General features: G+C 37.7%; 1 pseudogene; it reads right to left on the reverse strand.

Moving 5' to 3' along the window:
* Window positions 1-14,420: 14,420 nt before the first annotated feature.
* Window positions 14,421-16,285, reverse strand: LOC141714512 (trans-cinnamate:CoA ligase, peroxisomal-like; annotated as a pseudogene).
* Between the last annotated feature and the right edge of the window lie 8,739 nt (window positions 16,286-25,024).

The raw sequence follows: 25,024 nt of genomic DNA on the forward strand, positions 1-25,024 counted from the left end.
ACGACCGTTTTAAGTAACGGCGTTCCGCGAACGAAACATTTCCCCTCGCCTTACTTTTAAACCTTGGTTAAGGACCTTAAATGACTAATTGGGGTAAGAAACATTTATGGTAAGTGTGTTAGGCAGTTGGTAAGACACTCGCGAAGGAATCGCCTTAAAACTCGTAAAGGTTAAATTATTAAAAATGGTGGAGCCGAGGGTACCCGGGTGACTTAAGCAAATCAGTAAGCGCAAAACAAGCGTTAGAGTCTAAGTTAGTTAAAGTATAGATTTACAAGTGACTTTGGTTTAATTCCAACTTACTTGTTGTTTATAGGTTACCAGACTCGTCCCGAGCCTTTTATCACCCCAAGTCGCTCAGGCAAGTTTTCTACCCGTTATAACTGTTGTTGTGATGAATATATGTATTTGCATTATCTTGCGATAGATGCATGTTGGTTAATTAGCAAATGTTGTTATATATTGAAGCATGCTGCTATGGTATATATATATGCATGCCTGTTTCGTATTCTTTCCATATATAATTGTTGATAATACCTATGCTAGAGGATAGCGGTAATTTGCATATACCCTCAGTATAGGGACCCAAAGGTGGAGATATTTTTTAAAACCGGGAGTCGAGGATCCCGAGTAGATTTTGTATATATAGATATAAATATATATATATATACTTATATATATATATATGGTCATAGTTTTCAAAACTATTAATCGAATAAGGTTTATTCGATAACTTTAACTTTATTTTATTATTGAATATTATTTCGAATATTATTCGAAGGCGTATGACTCCTTTATATTAAATGAATATTATTTGAATATTCAATTGAGGATGTATGACTCCTTTTATTTTATTATCTGAATATTATTTAAATATTCATTCGAGGGCTTATAACTCAGCTTATTTTATTTATTGAATATTATTTGAATATTCATTTGAGGATCTATGACTCCGATTATTTGCTGAGATATATTCTTTATTTTATTAAAGAATAAGGTGTCGATAATCAAACTCACTTTTCGATTATTTAAATAAAGATAGTACTTTTGTATAAGTATATCTTTGATTATTAAATTTTCATTCAAGTAAGAGTTTTAAAACCTCTACTTCAATTATTTTGATAAAGATTATTCTTTATGGGAATATTATTTAAATAATAATATTCAGTCATTTTCTAAATATTCTGGGGACTGATTTACTTCATTAAATCAGCTTTACTCCAAACACTCTATAAAGTGTTTTCGAGTCTTCAAAATGATTTTTAAAAGATAGAGCGGATCCCAAAACTCATTTTTATATTTAAGATCTTCCTTTTAAGGGGATTTAAATACTCGCTCAAAACCTGAGGGATCCGGCTCTGTGGTGTGTTTTATATTCGCAACAAGGTTGCTGTTTTGTTAAATGAATTGATTACTTACCCAACACTCGGGAAGTAAAATTCTTGGAACAAGTTAATCCATTAACAGGCATCGCCTGGGAAATATCGGTGAGTTCTCCTTTCCAAATAGATACGACTTGTTGGTGGAGCCGTATCAACAAGTTTCTACTTGGGGAAAGTGGGGACGAGCTTTACGTTTCAGAGTCATGGATTTCATCTGAACTAGGAGTGGCGTAAGTGGCCGAGTAGCGCCGGCCCAGCCTTATTATATTGGCCCAAATGGCCTGGAAGTTCCGCTAAGGCGGTCCATTCCTTAGGAGTTCAGTGTTCGGTTGACAAGTAAATCCGACAGGTTCTCCTCTACATGTAGAAAATGGTGGGGTTGTACTACTATGACTGATCATCGTAAGTGGTCTTCCTGGCACGGCAAACTCCCGTAATGAGTTCATCATCCATTTGGATAATTCTGCAACACTACCCGTAGCATTTCGATCGAAAGGCTACTAATGGGTGGTTGCCGAAGCATTGACAGGGTCAAACATTTTTATTGGTGTATCCATTGAATGAAGTATCTCGTAACTTCATTTCTTTTCAAAATATTTCAAAGATCAAATATTTTCAAGTTTTATTTGTGGTCTCATCTATGGGATGACCTCGTGAATTTTATTATACTTCGAACAGTAGTAGTTCAAGTAGATTTCTAAAAAAATGGTATAAGTATAGTGAAGTAATTGGTAACTTCATCTTCTTTTAAAACTTATATCCAGTAAGTAATTACCTTACTCATGATAAAGAATTCTAGTAAGTATCCATTTAGATACTTGTATTATTGTTATCACTATATATTATCTTGCGAGCTGTATGGCTCACTCTTGCTTTTTTTCTTCATCACACAACAACAGTTAGAAAAGATGGCCAGACTCCAGCAGACCCAGCGCAAGCGCGTGGGAAGCGTCCCGCGTCTTCCCGATGATGTTGTGGCTGCTATAGCTGCAGAGGTAGATCCATTGGTAGATCAGACATTCTATTTTGAGAATCAAATTATGTATAATTATAACTTGTGGCAGATAATGGCAATTAACTGTAAATTTATCAAGTAATCATTTTGGGTTGTAATAACTTTTAAATTGTGGATTCAAAGACTTGTACTTATTTAAATTTCATCTCTGAGACTATAACGGGTTGTGGTGTGTGTTAGTGTGGGGTCACAGCATAAGGTTATTATTATTAATTAAGTGAAGTGATATTGTGGAAAGAAAGACCGTGACGACCCGGATCCCCGACCCCGGATCTGGGGGTGTTACAGAAATGGTATCAGAGCTAAGCGTTATAAACCTCAGAGATGATGCGTCGATATAATAACAAACTCACAAAGATAATAAGAACTCTTGCCAAGTTCATGGTCGGACTACTTAAAGTAGTGCTGACAGTTAAAACCCTTACGGGAACCCTTATAAGTATCATGATAGTAACTTAGCTCGTTTAATGTGTAGGCGCCTGAGATAGAGGACCCTGAGATGTTCGAGCGTGAGCACGATGAGGCATTGCTAGATGTTGAGGATCAGGAGGAGCCTGAGATGGAGGAGGATGAGGAGGACCCCTCAGAGGAGTCAGAGACGGAGGTCATTGCTATTTCAGATGAGGAGGACCCCTCAGAGGAGTCAGAGACAGAGGTTATTGCTATTCCAGATGAGGAGGACCCGGATGAGGTCCCAGTAGCCGAGGAGCGTGTTGGACCTATGGTAGTGTATGCTGGTACCCCATTACCCACACTTCCGGTGGTCAGAGCCCCTACCCCTCCACCACTATCCTGGATTCCCGATGATGACAGCTCAGAGACCCATACTTCCGAGCCTAGGCAGACCGAGGAGGCACCCTCAGCGGCTCCGGATTCACCACCTCTTGACCCTGCCCACAGGCAGTCTTCGTTAGCTCATGGATATGTTCAGGATGTTCTGAGGACCCGAGTGGCTGTTGCCGAGGGCCGACTGGATGAGGCCAGGAGGGAGTTGGATGCAGAGAGGGCGGGTAGGCGTACCCGAGCTTATGAGACTAGGGCTTCTATACCCCGATCCTTGAGGAGGGAGCTTACGGGGATAGAGCTCACGTCCCGAGCGAGACTCAGATCTCTCCAGGGGGACAGGCATGGTAGGATCTCCAGGCGGCAGGCCGACTATATCTTCCGTCGTGCGATGGAAAGGGTATGGGAGCTGACCCGCTCTGGTGTGTGATTCAGGATTGATGATGGAATAGTCTAGTTGTCTAGTTAGCCGAGGCCTTAGTAAGAGCCAATTTTCCGGGATAGTTGACTTGTATATAGCATCCCTTTTTCTGGCTAGACAGATAGACTCTTGTGTATCACTTTTGGGACAGATGACTGTAGCACTGTTGTACTTTTGACCAGATCAAACTATGCATTTCTCGCATTATGTATATATTTGTTTCCTTTGGTTCAGTTCATTAGTGACGGGATCACTATTTTTATCATTATTATTACTGCACTTCGTATTAGAACTTTCTTAAAATAATAGAATTGCGATATACGTTCTCCCCATTATAAGAGCTGTGCAAGGCACAATGTTGTATATGATTGTGACCTAACGTTGAATTTTCCCAATAATTTTTTTATTATTATCAGAATCATGCCGCCAAGAAAGATTGGAACTAGGGCGAACCCTGGATCTGAGGACCAGGGAAGCCATAACCAGGATGATAGGAACCCGGAACACAGTGAAGAGGAAGACGAGGATTATGTGGAACAGGATGACTCCCTGTATGAAGAGGAAGAGGAAACATATGATGTTGAGGGATTTGAGATAGAGGCTGAAGAAGGAGAAACCGAGGTTGAGCAACCAGTACCAAACCCAGGCATGGATCCCATGGGCCAGTTCATGCAACTCCTAAGACAGAACTTGGAACGTCAACCCAACCCACCCCCTCAAGGAAATAACAATACTGTGGCGAACTCTTTCAGGGCTTTTAAGTCCCTTAAGCCCCCTGAGTTCCACGGATCAGCCGACCCAGTTGAGGCAAGAGCATGGTTAAAGGAAATGGAGAAATCCTTTGAGATTTTGAGTATCGATGAGGCACAGAAAACTGTATTTGCTACCTACCTTCTGAAAGGAGAAGCTAACTACTGGTGGGAGGCCAAGAAAAACATGGAGACAGATGCTATTATAACCTGGGAGAGATTTAGTCAGTTGTTTCTGGGAAAGTATTTCCCGAGGTTTATGGAAAACCAGATGGAGCTCAAGTTCTTGGAGCTAAAGCAGAATAACTTGTCTGTAGCAGAGTACGAAGCGAAATTTACTGAGTTATCAAGGTTTGTGTCGGAGTTTGTGAGCACCGAGGAAAAGAAAGCTAGGAGGTTTCAGCAGGGACTGAAACCGTGGATTCAGAATAGGGTGGCAATCCTTGAGCTTACGGATTATGCCACTCTGGTGTAAAAGGCAACGATTGTAGAAGCCGGAAGTGAACAGATGCAGAAGGAAAGAGAGAAGAAGGGAATAAAGAGGAAAAGTATGAGCATGGGTGGGGGTTCAGCAGGAAGGAGCTTCCCAACTAGATTTAATCGAGGAGCAGTGTCCCTACCGGGAAAGAACACTGGGTTTAAGCGGCCAATGAGCATGAATGTGTGCCAGAGCGGCCAGAAGTCAAGAATGTCTTATTCAAACCAGTCTCGACCCCCATTGCCAACCTGTAACACTTGTGGAAGAATGCATTCTGGGGAATGTAAGGGAAAGCCAGTAACCTGCTTTAAGTGTGGGCAAGTGGGCCACTATTCTCACAAATGCCCTTCGTCAGCCCCTGTCGTCATTCCAACCACCAATTGTCATCTGTGTGGACGCCCGGGTCATTGGAAGAGGGAATGCCCAATGAACAAACCAGCAGCTTCGGGAGCAAGCAGGGCTGCTTCCAATAAGCCACCTACTGCAAGGACTTTCAACATGACAGTCCAGGATGCTATGAAAGATTCAGATGTGATAGCAGGTACCCTTTCTCTAAATTCAGTCAGTGCAAACGTTTTATTTGATTCAGGGGCAACTAAATCTTTTATATCAAGGGACCTTGCGCGTAAATTAAGACTTAAAGCTGAACCCTTGATAGAACCCTTACAAGTAGAAATAGCCAACCATGAAATTATTCCTGTTAACCAGATTCACCCCGCCTGTGAGATAGGCATAGGGGAGCAATTTTTTAGTGTGGATCTGATTCCTTTTAAATTAGGGGAGTTTGATGTAATTTTGGGAATGGACTGGCTATCTAGCAATGATGCTCAGATAGACTGTAAAGGGAAGAAAGTTAAGCTAAATATCCCAGGGAAGAAAGAAGTTATATTTAGAGGAAAGAGGCAGACGCAGAAATTTTTGACTATGGCCCAGGCCAGAAGGATGCTACGAAAAGGAAATGAGGCCTACCTAGCCTATGTGGTGGACACGCAGAAGGAGGTGCCCAACTTACAAGAAATTCCAGTAGTCAACGAATTTGAAGATGTATTCCCACAAGACCTTCCGGGATTACCACCCGATAGAGTGATTGAATTTGCTATTGAGTTGGCCCCAGGGACGGCGCCAGTTTCAAAAGCACCTTACCGGTTAGCCCCGTTAGAAATGAAGGAATTAGCTATCCAATTGCAGGAACTCTTGGATAAGGGTATGATAAGACCCAGTGTGTCTCCATGGGGAGCACCAGTTTTATTTGTTAAGAAGAAAGATGGGAGCATGAGGCTGTGCATAGACTATCGAGAGTTGAATAAGCTAACCATAAAGAACAGGTACCCATTACCTAGAATAGACGATCTGTTCGACCAGCTAAAGGATGCTGTTTATTTTTCCAAGATCGACCTGAGAACTGGATATCACCAACTAAAGATTAAACCCGAAGATATTTCCAAGACAGCGTTCCGTACCAGGTATGGGAATTATGAGTTCTTGGTAATGTCCTTTGGATTAACCAACGCCCCAGCGGCTTTCATGGATTTAATGAATAGAGTATTTAAGAAGTACTTGGACAAATGTGTGATAGTTTTTATCGATGATATTTTGATCTACTCAAGGTCTGAGACAGAACATGCAGAGCATTTGAGGATAGCTCTAGGAATACTAAGAGAGGAACAGTTATATGCCAAATTCTCGAAGTGTGAATTCTGGCGGAATGAAGTACAGTTTTTAGGACATGTGATCAATAAGGAAGGAGTATTGGTCGACCCCTCCAAGATAGAGGCGGTCTCAAATTGGGAAAGGCCAACCACACCCACTGAGGTAAGGAGTTTTATAGGATTGGCCGGCTACTATCGTAGATTTGTACAGGACTTTGCGAAGATCGCAGCCCCTTTGACACGACTTACTCGTCAGACAGAGAAGTTTGAATGGACGCAGAAATGTGAGAACAGTTTTCAAGAATTAAAGAAAAGGTTGATAACGGCTCCGGTGTTGGCATTGCCGGACGGAAAAGGAGATTTTGTGATATATAGTGACGCGTCGCACAAAGGATTAGGATGTGTGCTTATGCAGCGCGGTAAAGTGATTGCGTATGCGTCGAGACAACTGAAGGAATACGAGATTAGATATCCTACTCATGACCTTGAGCTCGCGGCAATAGTATTTGCCTTAAAAATTTGGAGGCACTACTTGTATGGAGAGAAGTGCGAGATTTTTACAGACCATAAGAGCCTCAAGTACATATTTACGCAGAAAGAGCTCAACATGCGCCAGAGGAGATGGTTAGAACTAATCAAGGACTATGATTGTGAGATTCTCTATCATCCAGGGAAAGCCAATGTGGTGGCTGATGCCCTTAGTAGAAAGGAAAGACTCAGAATGATAACGACTTCGAAAGAATTGATAAGGGATTTTGAGAGAATGGAAATAGAAGTAAAGGTAACCGGAACCGGAACTGAAAAGCTTTTTGAGATCTCAATGCAGCCAGAGTTATTGGAAAAGATCAGATTGTGCCAGGAGAAAATGATGAATGAAGGCAGAGAGTCAATGACTGGAGAGAAGATCCATACCGAGAAAGATGATAAAGGGATAATGAGGTACTCCTACCGGATTTGGGTTCCGAATGTTAAAGAGCTTAAAGATGAGATATTGGATGAAAGCCATAGTTCAAGGCATTCCATTCACCCGGGAAGTACCAAGATGTATAGGGATTTGAAGGAATATTACTGGTGGCCCAACATGAAGAGGGACGTAGCAGAATGGGTAAACAAATGTTTGACTTTCCAAAGGGTAAAGGCAGAGCACCAGAGACCCAGTGGACTCTTACGACCCCTGGAGATTCCCGAATGGAAATGGGAACAGATAGCGATGGATTTTATTGTAGGATTGCTAAGGACGAAAGCCAATCACGATGCCATATGGGTAATTATAGACCGACTGACAAAGTCAGCTCATTTCATTCCTATCAATGAGAGATACACAGTCGATAGACTGTGGACATTTACCTTAAGGAAATAGTGACGCGACATGGAGTCCCAACGTCCATTGTCTCAGACCGAGACCCCTGGTTCAACTCTAGATTTTGGAGGAGCTTTCAGGAATGTGCGGGGACCAGGTTAAATATGAGTACCGCGTACCATCCCCAGACGGATGGGCAGAGTGAAAGGACCATCCAGACACTAGAAGATATGTTGAGAGTCTGTGCAATAGACCTTAAAGGAAGTTGGGATGATCACTTGCCATTGATCGAGTTTTCTTATAACAATAGCTTTCATGCTAGCATCGGAATGCCGCCTTATGAGGCCCTGTACGGAAGAAGATGTCGATCTCCCTTATACTGGGATGAAGTAGGAGAGCGGAAGATGCTCGGACCCAAAGTGGTCCAAAGGACCAAAGATATAGTGGATCTTATCAGAGGGCGACTTGTAACAGCCCAAGACAGACAGAAGAAATATGCAGACCTAGCCCGAAAGGACAAGGAATATGAAGTAGGGGACTTAGTACTGCTGAAAGTATCCCCTTGGAAGGGATTAATGAGGTTCGGAAAGAAAGGAAAACTAAGCCCAAGATACATTGGACCTTTTGAGATATTAAGACGGATTGGAAAGTTAGCTTACGAGCTAGCCCTACCCCCTAATTTGCAACAAGTTCATAATGTGTTCCATGTGTCAATGCTAAGGAGGTATCATCGGGATGCCAGACACATAGTGGAGTACGAGCAGGTGGATATGCAGCCAGATCTAACTTACATGGAGAAGCCAGTAAGGATTATAGATAATAAGGAGCAGGTGCTTCGGAACAAAGTGATCAAGCTAGTCAGAGTACTATGGCAGAATCATAACGTGGAAGAATTAACTTGGGAACTAGAGAGCACAATGCTAGAAAAGTACCCCCATTTGTTTTCTGTTTGATTCCGGGACGGAATCCTTTTAAGGAGGGGAGACTGTAATAACCCCAAAATTTTCAACTTTTTGTAACCCTTGTGAATAGTGTTTTAGCTGAATGAGAAAACTTTTCATGCCACACTATGTAGGGGTTCTGTTATGGATATTCTGGGATATTATTAGTACTCTATGTGGTATATAAGTGTATGTAAAGATCGTCAGAATCCAATTCCCGTACACTTGTGTTTTTCCCGGAAATCCACTAGATACGGAGAGAATTGAGTATAAGGTAACAGGATAAAAAAAAGGATTTAAATTAAAGGATTATGATAGAGGATCATAAAAAGAAATATAATGTATTGAGAAAGGTTAAGGGAACCTAAGTAATAAGATCCCGGGTATGATCCTTCAAACGATAAATGAGAACGAAAGTTAAGCGAACCGTATAACAGATCAGCGGTCATTAGGCAAATAATTAGGAAGTAATCAAAGGGATTAGGGGGGGGATGATGTCATCCAACCAATAGAAAGAGGACAAGGAGGGGAGGATGACATCATGAGGATGACATAAGCATGACATGGGAAGGAAGGAGGTGTGGTTGAATGAGAACCACACAAATTCAAGGGCAACAAGGTAATTGACTAAATCAAACACAAAAACAAAGCAACCAAGCCAAGTAAATTCATTCTTCATCAAAAATCAAAAAGAACCAAGGCTTGTTCTTGAAGAAGCTCTCGGCTTTTTACTATTCAAAAGGCAAGAAATTTCAAAAATTCAAGATCCAAGCTTCCTAAATTGGTGAGTTAATTCCCTAATCATCTTCATGCTTAGTTAGGGCTATATCATGAGTTTAAGCCATCAATTCCTTCTCCATCTTCTTCATTTAATCAAAGAAGAAGACTATGAATAGTGTTTTCAAGTTTTTAACTTGAAGTTTTTCTTGTTTTCCTTGAAGATCCAAGCATTCCTAAGACTTCTCAAAGCTTCTTAAGGCTTCCTAGCTCCTCCCACCACTTCAAGGAAGGTATACCATCTCCAAACCCTAGATTCCTATGTATTATAAGATGATTTTGATTAGTAGGATGATATTGTAGCTTGTTGTTGTGATTAGAGTTTGGGAATTGAAATGGTAGTGAAATGGAATGGTAAATGTTGTGGTTTTGATTAAAAGAACTTAAGTATGGTTAAAGTTAAGCTTAGGCATAAGTATGATTGTTAAAATTGAATTGATTGAGGTTGTTATGATGTGATAAGGATGGATGTTGGTTGTATGTTGGATTTGAGGTTGAATTGGGTTGGTTTTGAATGGTTTAAAAATTGGGAAATCGCGTAAACATAGCCGTCGTAACGTCCGATTTTCTTTAGACTGTTTTTGTGCATAACATTAGGACCCGAGAACCCCCTGCTAGATTATGACCACTGCCATGTTTAGATAGCTCATGTTACGAGCTTCGTTTTGGTATGTAGTTCGTTCGATTCCGATGCACGGTTTAGGAGAAACGACCGTTTTAAGTAACGGCGTTTCGCGAACGAAACATTTCCCCTCGCCTTACTTTGAAACCTTGGTTAAGGACCTTAAATGACTAATTGGGGTAAGAAACATTTATGGTAAGTGTGTTAGGAAGTTGGTAAGACACCCGCGAAGGAATCGCCTTAAAACTCGTAAAGGTTAAATTATTAAAAATGGTGGAGCCGAGGGTACCCGGGTGACTTAAGCAAATCAGTAAGCGCAAAACAAGCATTAGAGTCTAAGTTAGTTAAAGTATAGATTTACAAGTGACTTTGGTTTAATTCCAACTTACTTGTTGTTTATAGGTTACCAGACTCGTCCCGAGCCTTTTATCACCCCAAGTCGCTCAGGCAAGTTTTCTACCCGTTATAACTGTTGTTGTGATGAATATATGTATTTGCATTATCTTGCGATAGATGCATGTTGGTTAATTAGCAAATGTTGTTATATATTGAAGCATGCTGCTATGGTATATATATATATATGCATGCCTGTTTCATATTCTTTCCATATATAATTATTGATAATACCTATGCTAGAGGATAGCAGTAATTTGCATATACCCTCAGTATAGGGACCCAAAGGTGGAAATATTTTCTAAAATCGGGAGTCGAGGATCCCGAATAGATTTTGTATATATGGATATAAATATATATATATATATACTTATATATATATATATGGTCATAGTTTTCAAAACTATTAATCGAATAAGGTTTATTCGATAACTTTAACTTTATTTTATTATTGAATATTATTTCGAATATTATTCGAAGGCGTATTACTCCTTTATATTAAATGAATATTATTTGAATATTCAATTGAGGATGTATGACTCCTTTTATTTTATTATCTGAATATTATTTAAATATTCATTCGAGGGCTTATGACTCAGCTTATTTTATTTATTGAATATTATTTGAATATTCATTTGAGGATCTATGACTCCGATTATTTGCTGAGATATATTCTTTATTTTATTAAAGAATAAGGTGTCGATAATCAAACTCACTTTTCGATTATTTAAATAAAGATAGTACTTTTGTATAAGTATATCTTTGATTATTAAATTTTCATTCAAGTAAGAGTTTTAAAACCTCTACTTCAATTATTTTGATAAAGATTATTCTTTATGGGAATATTATTTAAATAATAATATTCAGTCATTTTCTAAATATTCTGGGGACTGATTTACTTCATTAAATCAGCTTTACTCCAAACACTCTATAAAGTATTTTCGAGTCTTCAAAATGATTTTTAAAAGATAGAGCGGATCCCAAAACTTATTTTTATATTTAAGATCTTCCTTTTAAGGGGATTTAAATACTCGCTCAAAACCTGAGGGATCCGGCTCTGTGGTGTGTTTTATATTCGCAACAAGGTTGCTGTTTTGTTAAATGAATTGATTACTTACCCAACACTCGGGAAGTAAAATTCTTGGAACAAGTTAATCCATTAACAGGCATCGCCTGGGAAATATCGGTGAGTTCTCCTTTCCAAATAGATACGACTTCTTGGTGGAGCCGTATCAACAAGTTTCTACTTGGGGAAAGTGGGGACGAGCTTTACGTTTCAGAGTCATGGATTTCATCTGAACTAGGAGTGGCGTAAGTGGCCGAGTAGCGCCGGCCCAGCCTTATTATATTGGCCCAAATGGCCTGGAAGTTCCGCTAAGGCGGTCCATTCCTTAGGAGTTCAGTGTTCGGTTGACAAGTAAATCCGACAGGTTCTCCTCTACATGTAGAAAATGGTGGGGTTGTACTACTACGACTGATCATCGTAAGTGGTCTTCCTGGCGCGGTAAACTCCCGTAATGAGTTCATCATCCATTTGGATAATTCTGCAACACTACCCGTAGCATTTCGATTGAAAGGCTACTAATGGGTGGTTGCCGAAGCATTGACAGGGTCAAACATTTTTATTGGTGTATCCATTGAATGAAGTATCTCGTAACTTCATTTCTTTTCAAAATATTTCAAAGATCAAATATTTTCAAGTTTTATTTGTGGTCTCATCTATGGGATGACCTCGTGAATTTTATTATACTTCGAACAGTAGTAGTTCAAGTAGATTTCTAAAAAAAATGGTATAAGTATAGTGAAGTAATTGGTAACTTCATCTTCTTTTAAAACTTATATCCAGTAAGTAATTACCTTACTCATGATAAAGAATTCTAGTAAGTATCCATTTAGATACTTGTATTATTGTTATCACTATATATTATCTTGCGAGCTGTATGGCTCACTCTTGCTTTATTTCTTCATCACACAACAACAGTTAGAAAAGATGGCCAGACTCCAGCAGACCCAGCGCAAGCGCGTGGAAAGCGTCCCGCGTCTTCCCGATGATGTTGTGGCTGCTATAGCTGCAGAGGTAGATCCATTGGTAGATCAGGCATTCTATTTTGAGAATCAAATTATGTATAATTATAACTCGTGGCAGATAATGGCAATTAACTGTAAATTTATTAAGTAATCATTTTGGGTTGTAATAACTTTTAAATTGTGGATTCAAAGACTTGTACTTATTTAAATTTCATCTCTGAGACTATAACGGGTTGTGGTGTGTGTTAGTGTGGGGTCACAACATAAGGTTATTATTATTAATTAAGTGAAGTGATATTGTGGAAAGAAAGACCGTGACGACCCGGATCCCCGACCCCGGATCTGGGGGTGTTACACATAATCTACACCGTTCATGTTAATCTAATCTAATGGTGTAATTTTTATTTATTGTATCTGTTACACTCACCTATAAATTTGGTATTTCTGATTAGAAAAATGAGTAGTTATCAAATGTTACATGCATAACTTTTTAGGGCTTCAGTCACGTGTTTTATCATACCGTACTTCATCAACAATTCAACATCCTACATTTCAAATTAACAAAAAAAACATCCTGCATTGCTTTCATTTACTTATTTTTTTTGTGGAAAAGGCTGTAAATTAACAACTATAATTATTTTTTAAGTTTTTTTATAAATTGTCTACTTATGCAACAATATTTTTGCATTAAATCATTTGTAGAATACAAAATCTGAACCGCAGTATTTATTCAAAAAACATGTGTTGCTTATTGTAATCTGCAACTTTCTATATTTTAATTTTGTACAGGATTTTGCATCAATTTCATGCAGATTTCTGGTTAAATGTAACCGAATTTATGCATATTTTATTATTTTCTTGACTTGGTATTAGTGATCAGTACCTATGCAGGATCTCTGGATTTTTCGGACTTGTATATATTAAATATTGCCTGGACTACAAGGAATACATCTTGTTATATATGAACACCATAACATGTGCATGAGTAACCTTGACTCATTATAGTATTATACATGTCTTGTAAAAAGATGACCAGACCTTCCCTGTAAATGAGATTGGAGAACTTGAATGTTTTTCTCTATCGGGTCCTTCACCACAAACATGTATTTTAATGAATAATATTTTGGTATTGCTCTCTTTTGGGATGGGTGTAGAATATTTAATTTGAAAAATGCAGGCCTCTCAGAAGAGTACGTTTATTCGGTTTTTCCTATACGTGAAATTAGGGCAGTTAAAATTCTCAACCGTAGGATATGTTATAAAATAAATGGTGATAGATAGGGTCTCCATAGTCTCCAATAAAATTGGGCCTCCATAGAACCCAACTCACAGGGTTCTATCGAGTCCCTTATTTTATTCGAGTCCTTCAAATCATATATGTTCTGCAAGTAAAATATAGCTTTAATTGTTGCAAAACGTATTATTTTTCGAATAATATTCTACAAATATCACAATTTTATTGAAAATCTTGCAATTTGCATAGATTTTACAAGTAGAACGTTGCAAAATATATTATTCTACAAAACATACTTAATTTGCAGAACATAAATATTCATGTTGCAGAATATACATATTGTACCTGTAAATATATGAGATTTGCATGATTTTATTGAAGTAATGATATATGTGAAACATGTTTTGCAAGATAACACGTTTTAGAAGATATTTAATTTGCAGAACATAAATGGACTACGAGGACTCCAATGAAAGGTGGACTACGTAGAATTTTAATATATATATATATATATATATATATATATATTGAAAATAGTAAGTAGAATACATTATCCGTGTATCAAGTTTACTATTTTGTACAAGCCTTTACTAAACTCTATCCAACCAATCATTTTCCACGTATAATGATGCAACAAAACTTAAAGTTTCATAGACGAGACATGACTCCTAAATGGTCTTGATGAGTTGGTTGTCCATTTTGATCTGGTCGGTTCCTGTGCACTTTATTGGTATGTTTTTTAACTGCTTGTTTCTCCGAAATTAACAGGGTCTTTGCAGTTGCCCTGAGCTCAAACTTTTTGGGTTTTCCTGTTGAAGTCTTTGGTAGCTCATTCAAGAACTCTACCTTTTTTGGCACCATGAATTTTGGCAGATTTTCTTGGCAATGTTTCATTATATCATCCTCTGTTACTTTATTCTTGTCCATACTCTTCTTCACTACCACGAAGGCGCAAGGGCTTTCGCCCCACCTTGAGTGTGGCATTGCCACCACGGCTGCCTCCATTACGCTAGGATGTTTATATAACACTGACTCCAGTTCGACACTGCTTATGTTTTCTCCACCTGAGATGATCACATCTTTTGACCGGTCCTTGATTTCTAGGTATCCGTCTGGGTAGATTACCCCGACGTCACCTGTTAAGAACCAGCCTTGATGAAATGCTTTTCGTGTGGCAACTTCATCTTTGAAGTATCCTTTCATGATACTACTGCCTCGAAGCACTATTTCTCCCATTGTTTTACCGTCGCGTGGTACACTTTTCATTGTTGTCAAGTCCTTAATGTCAACATCCGCCAGGGTCAATATACTGACACCCTGGCGAGCCTTTAGTTTTGCCCTCTGTTCGCGTGGCAGGCTGTTCCATTTATCCTGCCACTCGCATTTCAGTGCAGGTCCTGTGGCTTCGGTGAGGCCATAGGCATGCATCACTTGGAAACCGAGATTTTCAATTTTCTCCAGGAGGGGTGCCGGAGGTGGTGCCCCTCCTGTCAATATGTTAACGTGATTGTTGATATTGCATCGCTCCTCGGGTTTTGCATCGAGGAGAATAGTGAAGACAATGGGGGCGCAACACATGTGTGTGACTTTGTGTTGAGCAATTGCGGAGTACAATTATTCTGCAGTAGTATTACGGATGCATACGTTGGTGCCACCTCGTGCAGCCACTCCCCATATAAAGGTCCATCCATTACAATGAAACATAGGAATTGACCACAAATACACAGCCTCTGTACCCATTTCCCAACCCTGGATCAAACTCATAGTACTCAAAAACGCCCCTCTATGACTATACACCACCCCTTTGGGACTTGAGGTGGTGCCAGAGGTGTAATTCAGGGCGATCGCATCCCATTCATCGTTGATTTCCTCAGGAACATAACTAGGATTTCCATGGCAAACGAGCTGTTCGTATTCAAGCTCGCCTAGACGAATACCGGTAGGCGAGTCAATGTCATCAATGACAATCACCAAAGGAAGTGATGAATTAATTTCAGAGAGCAACAAACGGAGAGCATCACGAGCAAGAGGCACGTATTCATAGTCAACAAAGAACATCTTGGCTTCAGAGTGTTGGAGAACAGTAGCTATATTGTTGGCATCAAGCCTGGTGTTTATAGCATTAAGCACGGCACCAGCCATAGGCACTGCAAAATGCATCTCATACATTGCTGGAGTATTGGGTGCTAAAACAGACACCTGTCATGTTCAAAATTTGAAAAAACAAAGATTATTCACGTGAAAAGATACATTAATTTCAATAAAACACTCATTTCATACATAGAGATTTGTAAATTAGTCATGATCAAACGTACCACATCGTTCTTGGAAATGTTGAGGGATCGAAGAGAGGAAGTGACACGACAACATTGTTGATAAGTTTGTAGCCAGTTGAAACGAACCCCGCCATATATAACAGAGGTCCGGTTGGCATAAACCATAGAGGCTCTCTTTATAAAAGTGACAGGACTCAGTGCTACATAATTTGCTGTACACTTGTCTAGTTGATCCATTGAGAATAAACTAAAGCTATGTTTTATCTGTCTACACGTAAGAATATGAAAGAGTAAAAGTGGAAGCGAGTAAAGAGAAGAAAGATTCAAGTGTATTTATATTATAGGGAGAGAAATTTGTAGTAAAGAGAGGGAATGGAAGGAAGTATATATAATAAATTTCTGGGAAGTTAACAAGAAAAATGTAGTTAGAACTAGTTAAAAGACTTTATGGCTTGAAAACTGACCACAAAACATGTGGATTTTCTTGCACTAAGGTTTTCACATTATGTGCTTGTTGAATTCTTCATCTCAATTAGAGCTTCTAGTCTTTTCTTTCTGTAACCAAAATCCATTTTGTACAAACAGCTGCCTGGTGCCAAAATTTGGGTCTGTCATGTAGTACATTTTGGTATGCATCTATTCTGTATTCGTATGGTCTCTGTTTTGCTAAATGTGCCGCATCAACTATGTGCACTAAATTTTGAGTTTCTAAATACACATATCATGTTCAAATTACCGGCATCTTCGCAAGCTTAACATTTTCACGCTTCCTCTCTGTTTGTATATTTCCTTTCCTATTTGTTTTTGGGATAATTTGTTTCTGCAAGGTCAGAGGATCTTTGTAGGTTGCCTAAATGATGAATTTATGCTCTTCTATTTTGTTTTTTTAAGGCGAGCTAACCCAACAGGCCAAATATACGAGATGTATCTTGTTCATTTACATGGTATTCCAAATATATCAGATTCAGTTTAGGACTTGCTAGATATCTGTAGTTGTCATATATTACAATACGAGGAAATGGAACCGAATCGAACCCAGTTAAACGAACCAGCAATAAGCCGGTACCCCTCGCTATTTATAACAAACATCAGAACTTGTAATTTTTTTATTAAAAAAAAAGAGGAAGAATTGACTGATATTTAGAAACTAATTATGATTTTCTTTTTTTACTTTTTAATGTTATGCATTGGTTAGCTTTGCATGTATAGGAAACCTCTTCCCCACCAATAGATGCATCCAAGTAATTTAATTGAAGGCCTTTGGATCAAGTGGTTTCCATATATAGTTGACTATAAGAGTTGTTAGGAGAAATATAAAAATTTGAAGATTTGGTTGGGGTTGTTTTATAAGATTCTTTCTCCTAAGAATTGGCAGGATCGCACGGAGAAAAGATCCGGAAAACATATTAGATTTTACAAGAACGTAGTGGTGGTAGTGGTTGGTACTATAAAAACCATTTGACGGAAACTACCACTCCATCTCTAGTTTTCTTAAGACCAGAAGAATAATTTACAGTGAAATTAAGCTAGACTTTCATATTAAATTTCATGTGTTGTTTTCAAGGTCCTATAATTTAACAAAAGCTGTTGTATGCATTTAGAAAAACTTAAATCAATAATTATTATTAGGTGCAGCAAAAGGATGAGGAACTTGACTAAGTTTGTTAGAGATTATCTTTATCTCATATTTCCTATTCCTTTTTGGATTATTCGTAACTGCAGATTTACACCAACAATCATTTGGACCTTTGATTAATTAACATCTCTCTTTTTTTTATATTGATTTCCTTCTTTCTTGAACCCGCGCACGAGGTAAAATGAAAGTTGTTGTTCAAATAAGTGAAATTCTTTCAATGTAATTAGACGTGATAAGAACGGAATTCCGCTCTGTATGATTTAAACCTGCGACATCAGGTTTTTGAGATCCCTATATAGAATTTTTGTAACATCATTTATGGGGAAATAGTATTTTAAGCGTGACATTATTGTTAACTCTTGGTTCATTCTAAATGTGAGTTCATGTTATGAGTACTTGCTTCATTTCTCTCACTCATATTCACTCAAAAACTCAGCCTGAAATCTTTACATATGTGCATGTAAAGCATGAGAAAAAAACATCTTACATTGTTTATTCACATGCACACTCATATTGAAGGTAATCAAAGTCTACAACAACACAAAAGTTCTTGTGACTCACACTCATATTGAAGGTAATCAAAGTCTGCAAGAACACCTCCAGGTTACTACTTATTTTCATCCTCTTTACAAATTATGATATGAACTTCACTTCAAAAGTGTTTGTACACTTAAGTATCTACCTTAAAATGCCACGCAGAAGGCGAATTCTTGCCACATTGCCCACTCTAGCTATTATTATCATTATAGCATTCATCCTCTTCAACATTTATGTGAAATCGCTGTCAAAATTCACCTCTAATATGCCCCCACTCTCCGTGACTCGCCTCATCCACAAATCCGGTTCAGCCTCTTAATAGGTATACTCACTCGGGCTGATTTCTATGACCGTCGCCATTTTCTCCGCCTCGTTTATGGAATACAATCCTCACTATAGCCAAAATCGATGTGAAGTTTGTCTTTTGCAACCTCACCAAGCCTGAGCAACGAATATTGATCTCTCTTGAAATACTACGTTATAATGACATTATTATCCTGAACTGTTCAGAAAATATGAACAATGGAAAGACTTATACTTACTTTTCTTCACTCCCAAAGATCCTTCCCCACCTTTACGACTATGTAATGAAGGCTGATGATGACGTTTACCTGAGGCTAGCGCCATTGGCATTGTCACTCTCTCTTCAACCGAGGTTAGATTTGTATTACGAATTTGTAATTCCTTGTCCTAACATGAATCCTTTTGTCCATTATATGTCAGGAATGGGATTCTCACTATATCCGATCAAAATACACTTTTCAGATTTGTCGTCAAGCTTTCCTCGCTTTTCATGTGGTATATGAGAATAACACATACTTCCGAAAATTCTCAGATGAGAGACACAGGGTTTACGGCGACTCCAAGCCTCCTCTGGAGTCATTCCTTGAACTCCTTTAGTGGCAGCACGATTTAGAACATACACGCTGCTGCAGCTGCTTCTACCCAAAAAATTTGGGGTAATCGTTTTGTTTTAAGCATGTTGCGCACAAGTTCCATAATAATTCGATTTTTTCATTCGGCCACCCCATTTTGTTGAGGGGTAAACCTCATAATAAACTGATGTTTAATGCCATTTTCTTTTAAGAAATTTTCGAGTTCACCATTCCTATATTCGCCACCTTGGTCTGAACGTAAAGCCTTCAATTGACAGCCACTATGTTTTTCAACAAATGTTTTAAAATTCCTAAAGACATCAAAAACTTCAGACTTTTGTTTAAGGAAATAAATCCATATCTTCCTACTATAGTCATCGATAAAAGTGAGAAAAAATCTGTTACCTCCAAGAGAATTTATACGCATAGGACCGCATAGATCAGAGTGTACCAGTTCCAATGGTAGAGATGCTCTTGTAGCCATTCCTTTAGGAAAAGATTTTCGATGGTGTTTACCAAATATGCAGCTTTCACAAACTTGATCTTGTCGATTAATGTATGGAATTCCTCTTACCATATGCTCCCGGCAGATTTTTGATAATGTGCTGAAGCTGAGATGATTGTAACGAAGATGCCATAACCATGATTTATCAGTGACAATACTGGAAAAACAGTTGAGTGTGCGATACTTAAGCTTAAAGGGAACATCTTGTTTGACGTCATTTTATTTTTTGTAACAAGATTATTATATTTATCCCTTATTTCACACTGGTCGCCTATGAAAGACACATTATGTCCCTTCTTTAGGAGCTGTCCAACACTTAAAGGTTGTGTTTTAAACCTGGAACATAGTAAACATCACGTACATACTTCATACATTATTTGGTTTGAATTAGGACGTCACCACATCCTTGTACCAAGTGTCGCTTATCATCGCCTGTTTTCACCTCGCGCTGGACAGATTTATCAAGATTAATAAGATTGGTTTTGTTCCCAGTCATGTGGTGGCTACATCCACTGTCTACATACCATATGTTATCGACATAGGTCTCTTGCTCGCTGAACATAACAAGAACAGATTCTTCATTTTTAGTATCAGAATTCTCATGTAAAAAACTTGACTCTTCTCTTTCATTTTTCAATCTTGAGAAGAAACTTGTTCTCTGAAGAATTGATTACATTATCTCAGCAAAGTTAGTTCCTATTTATAGGATTACATAATAGCAAATACATTGAATTATATGCCTTTCAATATCCTGGGAATTTGAAAGACCTGTAACTACTTACATACCAGATACATGAATGGTATTAATAGTACATATATGTCTGAGGAAATAAGTCAAAGCTCCAGAAGGTTCTAGTTAATACTTCCAACAGCCTCCCTTAAGCTAGACCTTTGTAACGCCAATTTTTACTTTGAAGGAATTGAATATGTCATTTTTAAGGGGTTTAGTACAGATATCAGCAACCTGTTCTCCAGTCTTACAATAGTTCACATTGATATCTTTATTCTTGACCAAGTCTCTGATGAAGTGATATTTGATTCGTATATGCTGGCTTTTTCCATGAAAGATAGGATCTTTACTAAGGGCAATTGCAGAATTGTTGTCACTGTAAATTTGTGGGCAATCTTTAGTAAATTGTTTAAGTTCTTGTAGCACCCATTCCATCCAAAGAGCTTGACATCCTGCTAAAGCCAAAGAAATATACTCCGCTTCAGTGGTTGAAAGAGCGACAACGGCTTATTTGTTCGACATCCATGATACAGCAGATGATCCAATGAAGAACACATTCCCAGAAGTGATCTTACTATCATCATAATCTCCAGCCCAGTCGCTATCGCAGAATCCCACAATCTGAGTTTTGTTTTCTCGTTGATAGTAAATCCCATATCCTAGAGTTCCATGTATATATCTCAAAATCCTTTTACCTGCATCCCAGTGAGATTTTTTTGGGCGCTCCATGAACCTACTAATTAAGCTTACTCCATATGCTATGTCAGGTCTCGTTGCTGTTAAATACATTAAATTCCCCACCAGGCTCCTAAACATCGTTGGATCAACATTCTCAGATTTCTCATTTTTACTCAACTTTGTTCCAAGTGCAACAGGTGTAGTGACTGACTTGGCATTCTCCATTCTAAATTTTTTCATGAGATCCTTGGCATATTTTTGTTGAGAAAGAAATATACCTTTGTCATTTTGCTTTATCACCATTCCAAGAAAGAAATGTAAAAACCCCAGATCAGTCATTTCAAATTCCTGCATCATACTTTTCTTGAAGTCTTCAATGTTCTTTGTGTTGCTCCCTGTGATGATTAAATCATCAACGTATAAGGAAATAATAAATATATCAACTTTATTACACTCTTTGATGTAAAGAGTGTGTTCAAATGGACATTTTTTAAACCCATTCTTTTTAAAATAACTATCACTGCGGCTGTACCACGCTCGAGGTGCCTGTTTCAGTCCGTAAAGTGCCTTCTTAAGATGACACACTTTATTTTCTTCTCCCTTTTTGATAAAACCAGGTGGTTGATCTATGTAGACCTCTTCTTGGAGAAGACCATTTAAAAATGTTGATTTTACATCCATTTGAAGAACATTCCAATTTTTCGGGGTAACAAGTGCAAAAATTAATCTAATAGTTTCAAGCCGAGCTACAGGAGCAAAAACATCTTCATAATATATACCTTGCTTCTGTTTGTAGCCTTTCACAACCAAACGCACTTTGTGCTTTTCAATTTCTCCCTGAGCATTACGTTTGGTTTTATAGATCCATTTCACTCCGATGCTTTTCTTCCCGGGGGGAATTTCCACCAAATCCCATGTTTGGTTTTTGTTGATAGAATCAATTTCTTGTTTCATGGCCATTCTCCATTTATCTTCTTGTTCTGCTTCTTCAAAAATAATCAGATTAGAGTCCATTAGTAAAGCAAAGTCTGAAAAATCTTCCTCGAGCATCCTTCTTGTTTGACTATATATTTCTTGTAAGCTTCTTGTTTTGGGAGGAGGTGAGTCGGAATTTGGTGTTGTTGACGAAGTTGGTGATGATGGTGGCAACTCGTCATTTTGTCCAGGCAATGCTTCTTCTTCTGTTGGCTCCATTAGAGTGTTATCAAACATTATGGTGTTGATTCTTTTCTCGTTATTCCAATCCCATGCTGCTTTCTCATCAAATATTACATATCGGCTAATGATAATGCTCTTAGTGATAGGATTATACAACTTGTATGCTTTTGGATTCTCACTATATCCGATCAAAATACACTTTTCAGATTTGTCGTCAAGCTTTCCTCGCTTTTCATGTGGTATATGAGAATAACAGATACTTCCAAAAATTCTCAGATGTGAGACACAGGGTTTACGGCGACTCCAAGCCTCCTCTGGAGTCATTCCTTGAACTCCTTTAGTGGCAGCACGATTTAGAACATAACACGCAGCCGCAGCTGCTTCTGCCTAAAAAATTTGGGGTAATCGTTTTGTTTTAAGCATGCTGCGCACAAGTTCCATAATAATTCGATTTTTTCGTTCGGCCACCCCATTTTGTTGAGGGGTAAGCCTCACAGTCAACTGATGTTTAATGCCATTTTCTTTTAAGAAATTTTCGAGTTCACTATTCCTATATTCGCCACCTTGGTCTGAACGTAAAGCCTTCAATTGACAGCCACTTTGTTTTTCAACAAATGTTTTAAAATTCGTAAAGACATCAAAAACTTCAGACTTTTGTTTAAGGAAATAAATCCATATCTTCCTACTATAGTCATCGATAAAAGTGAGAAAAAATCTGTTACCTCCAAGAGAATTTATACGCATAGGACCGCATAGATCAGAGTGTACCAGTTCCAATGGTAGAGATGCTCTTGTAGCCATTCCTTTAGGAAAAGATTTTCGATGGTGTTTACCAAATACGCAGCTTTCACAAACTTGATCTTGTCGATTAATGTATGGAATTCCTCTTACCATATGCTCCCGACAGATTTTTGATAATGTGCTGAAGCTGAGATGATTGTAACGAAGATGCCATAACCATGATTTATCAGTGACAATACTGGAAAAACAGTTGAGTGTTGCGATACTTAAGCTTAAAGGCAACATCTTGTTTGACGTTATTTTAATTTTTGCAATAAGATTATTATATTTATCCCTTATTTCACACTGGTCGCCTCTGAAAAACACATTATGTCCCTTCTTTAGGAGCTGTCCAACACTTAAAAGGTTGTGTTTTAAACCTGGAATATAGTAAACATCACGTACATACTTCAGACCTTGTTTGGTTTGAATTAGGACGTCACCACATCCTTGTACCAAGTGTCGCTTATCATCACCTGTTTTCACCTTGCGCTGGACAGATTTATCAAGATTAATAAGATTGGTTTTGTTCCCAGTCATGTGGTGGCTACATCCACTGTCTACATACCATATGTTATTGACAGAGGTCTCTTGGTCGCTGAACATAACAAGAACAGATTCTTCATTTTTAGTGTCAGAATTCTCATGTAAAAAACTTGACTCTTCTCTTTCATTTTTCAAGCTTGAGAAGAAACTTGTTCTCTGAAGAATTGATTACATTATCTCAGCAAATTTAGTTCCTATTTATAGGATTACAAAATAGCAAATACATTGAATTATATGGCTTTCAATATCCTGGGAATTTGAAAGACCTGTAACTACTTACATACCAGATACATGAATGGTATTAATAGTACATATATGTATGAGAAAACAAGTCAAAGCTCCAGAAGGTTCTAGCTTATACTTCCAACACTGAATGACTTCTTTTTTATTTCTTTAATATTGTTTGTGGACTCTTTCTCACTGCGGGACAACACCAAATTTCTTAACCAGTAACCCTAATTTTTTTTTGCCTGAATCATCCCGCGGAAACTCTTGCTACTTCCGTCTACTAACAACTGCTTTGAATTATTGAATGTTAAATTCTAATTAGATTAACTAGTGTGAATGCCTCGTGCCCGTGGCACATACCACACTATAATTTATTTATTTATTTATGTAGTATTATGAATGGATTGTTGGTCTCATTACAAATTGTTATAATATTTTTAATATCATTATATAAAAATTCATAATTACACGAAACTATCATATATTAACTTTAAATGCAGCTTTTAAAATTCATTGTTTCTAATATTCATTCTTTTTACATTTGTAACAACCTCCAATAATTTTTTCATCATTAACATGAATTAAAATAATTCTTTTAAAGGGCATAACTCTTCTTTTTCACTTATTTTGATGACTTAATTTGTATATTGCTTGAATTAAGTTGAACATAGTTTTAATTATTTTTAACTATTTATTAAATAATATTGCTTCATAATCAAATTGTGAAAAGTTGATATGCACGTTAAATGTATTCAACCTTAAAGTTGTTGTATCGGTATTATGTGAGTTACATATGTTGTTTAATATCCCCATAAATTGTATGTATCAAAAAAACTCATTTTTACCACTGTGAGATTAACACGAATATTTTGCTGTAATGATCAATCACGTTTAACTCTCAATTATACGTGCGTAAAGATGATATGCGATTTTGATTGTGCTATTATATTCTACCTTAAAGTTGTATTCATTGTATGTGATTTTAGTATGTTGTTCAATATCCCCACAAATTGCATATACTCACAAAGCTCATTTTAGTCACTGTCAATTCTTTTCCCAACACTAACATTTTGTTGTAATGATCAATCACATTTCACTCTAATTTATCTTTAAAATATTTTTTATAAATGCAATATAATCTACACATTCACATCACCACATATTTGTTATGGGCTTCTCAATTTTTTTGACGTTTTTATAAGTCTTGAACACCTTAATTAGACAGTGTTTACAAATTGTGACAAAATTGATCATCTTGTCTTGTAAATATTTTTAATAAATCCCAATATATCTAAGATTAAAA

The sequence above is a fragment of the Apium graveolens genome, chromosome 3 (genome assembly GCF_009905375.1).
Source record: "Apium graveolens cultivar Ventura chromosome 3, ASM990537v1, whole genome shotgun sequence".
Taxonomy (NCBI): Eukaryota; Viridiplantae; Streptophyta; class Magnoliopsida; order Apiales; family Apiaceae; genus Apium; species Apium graveolens.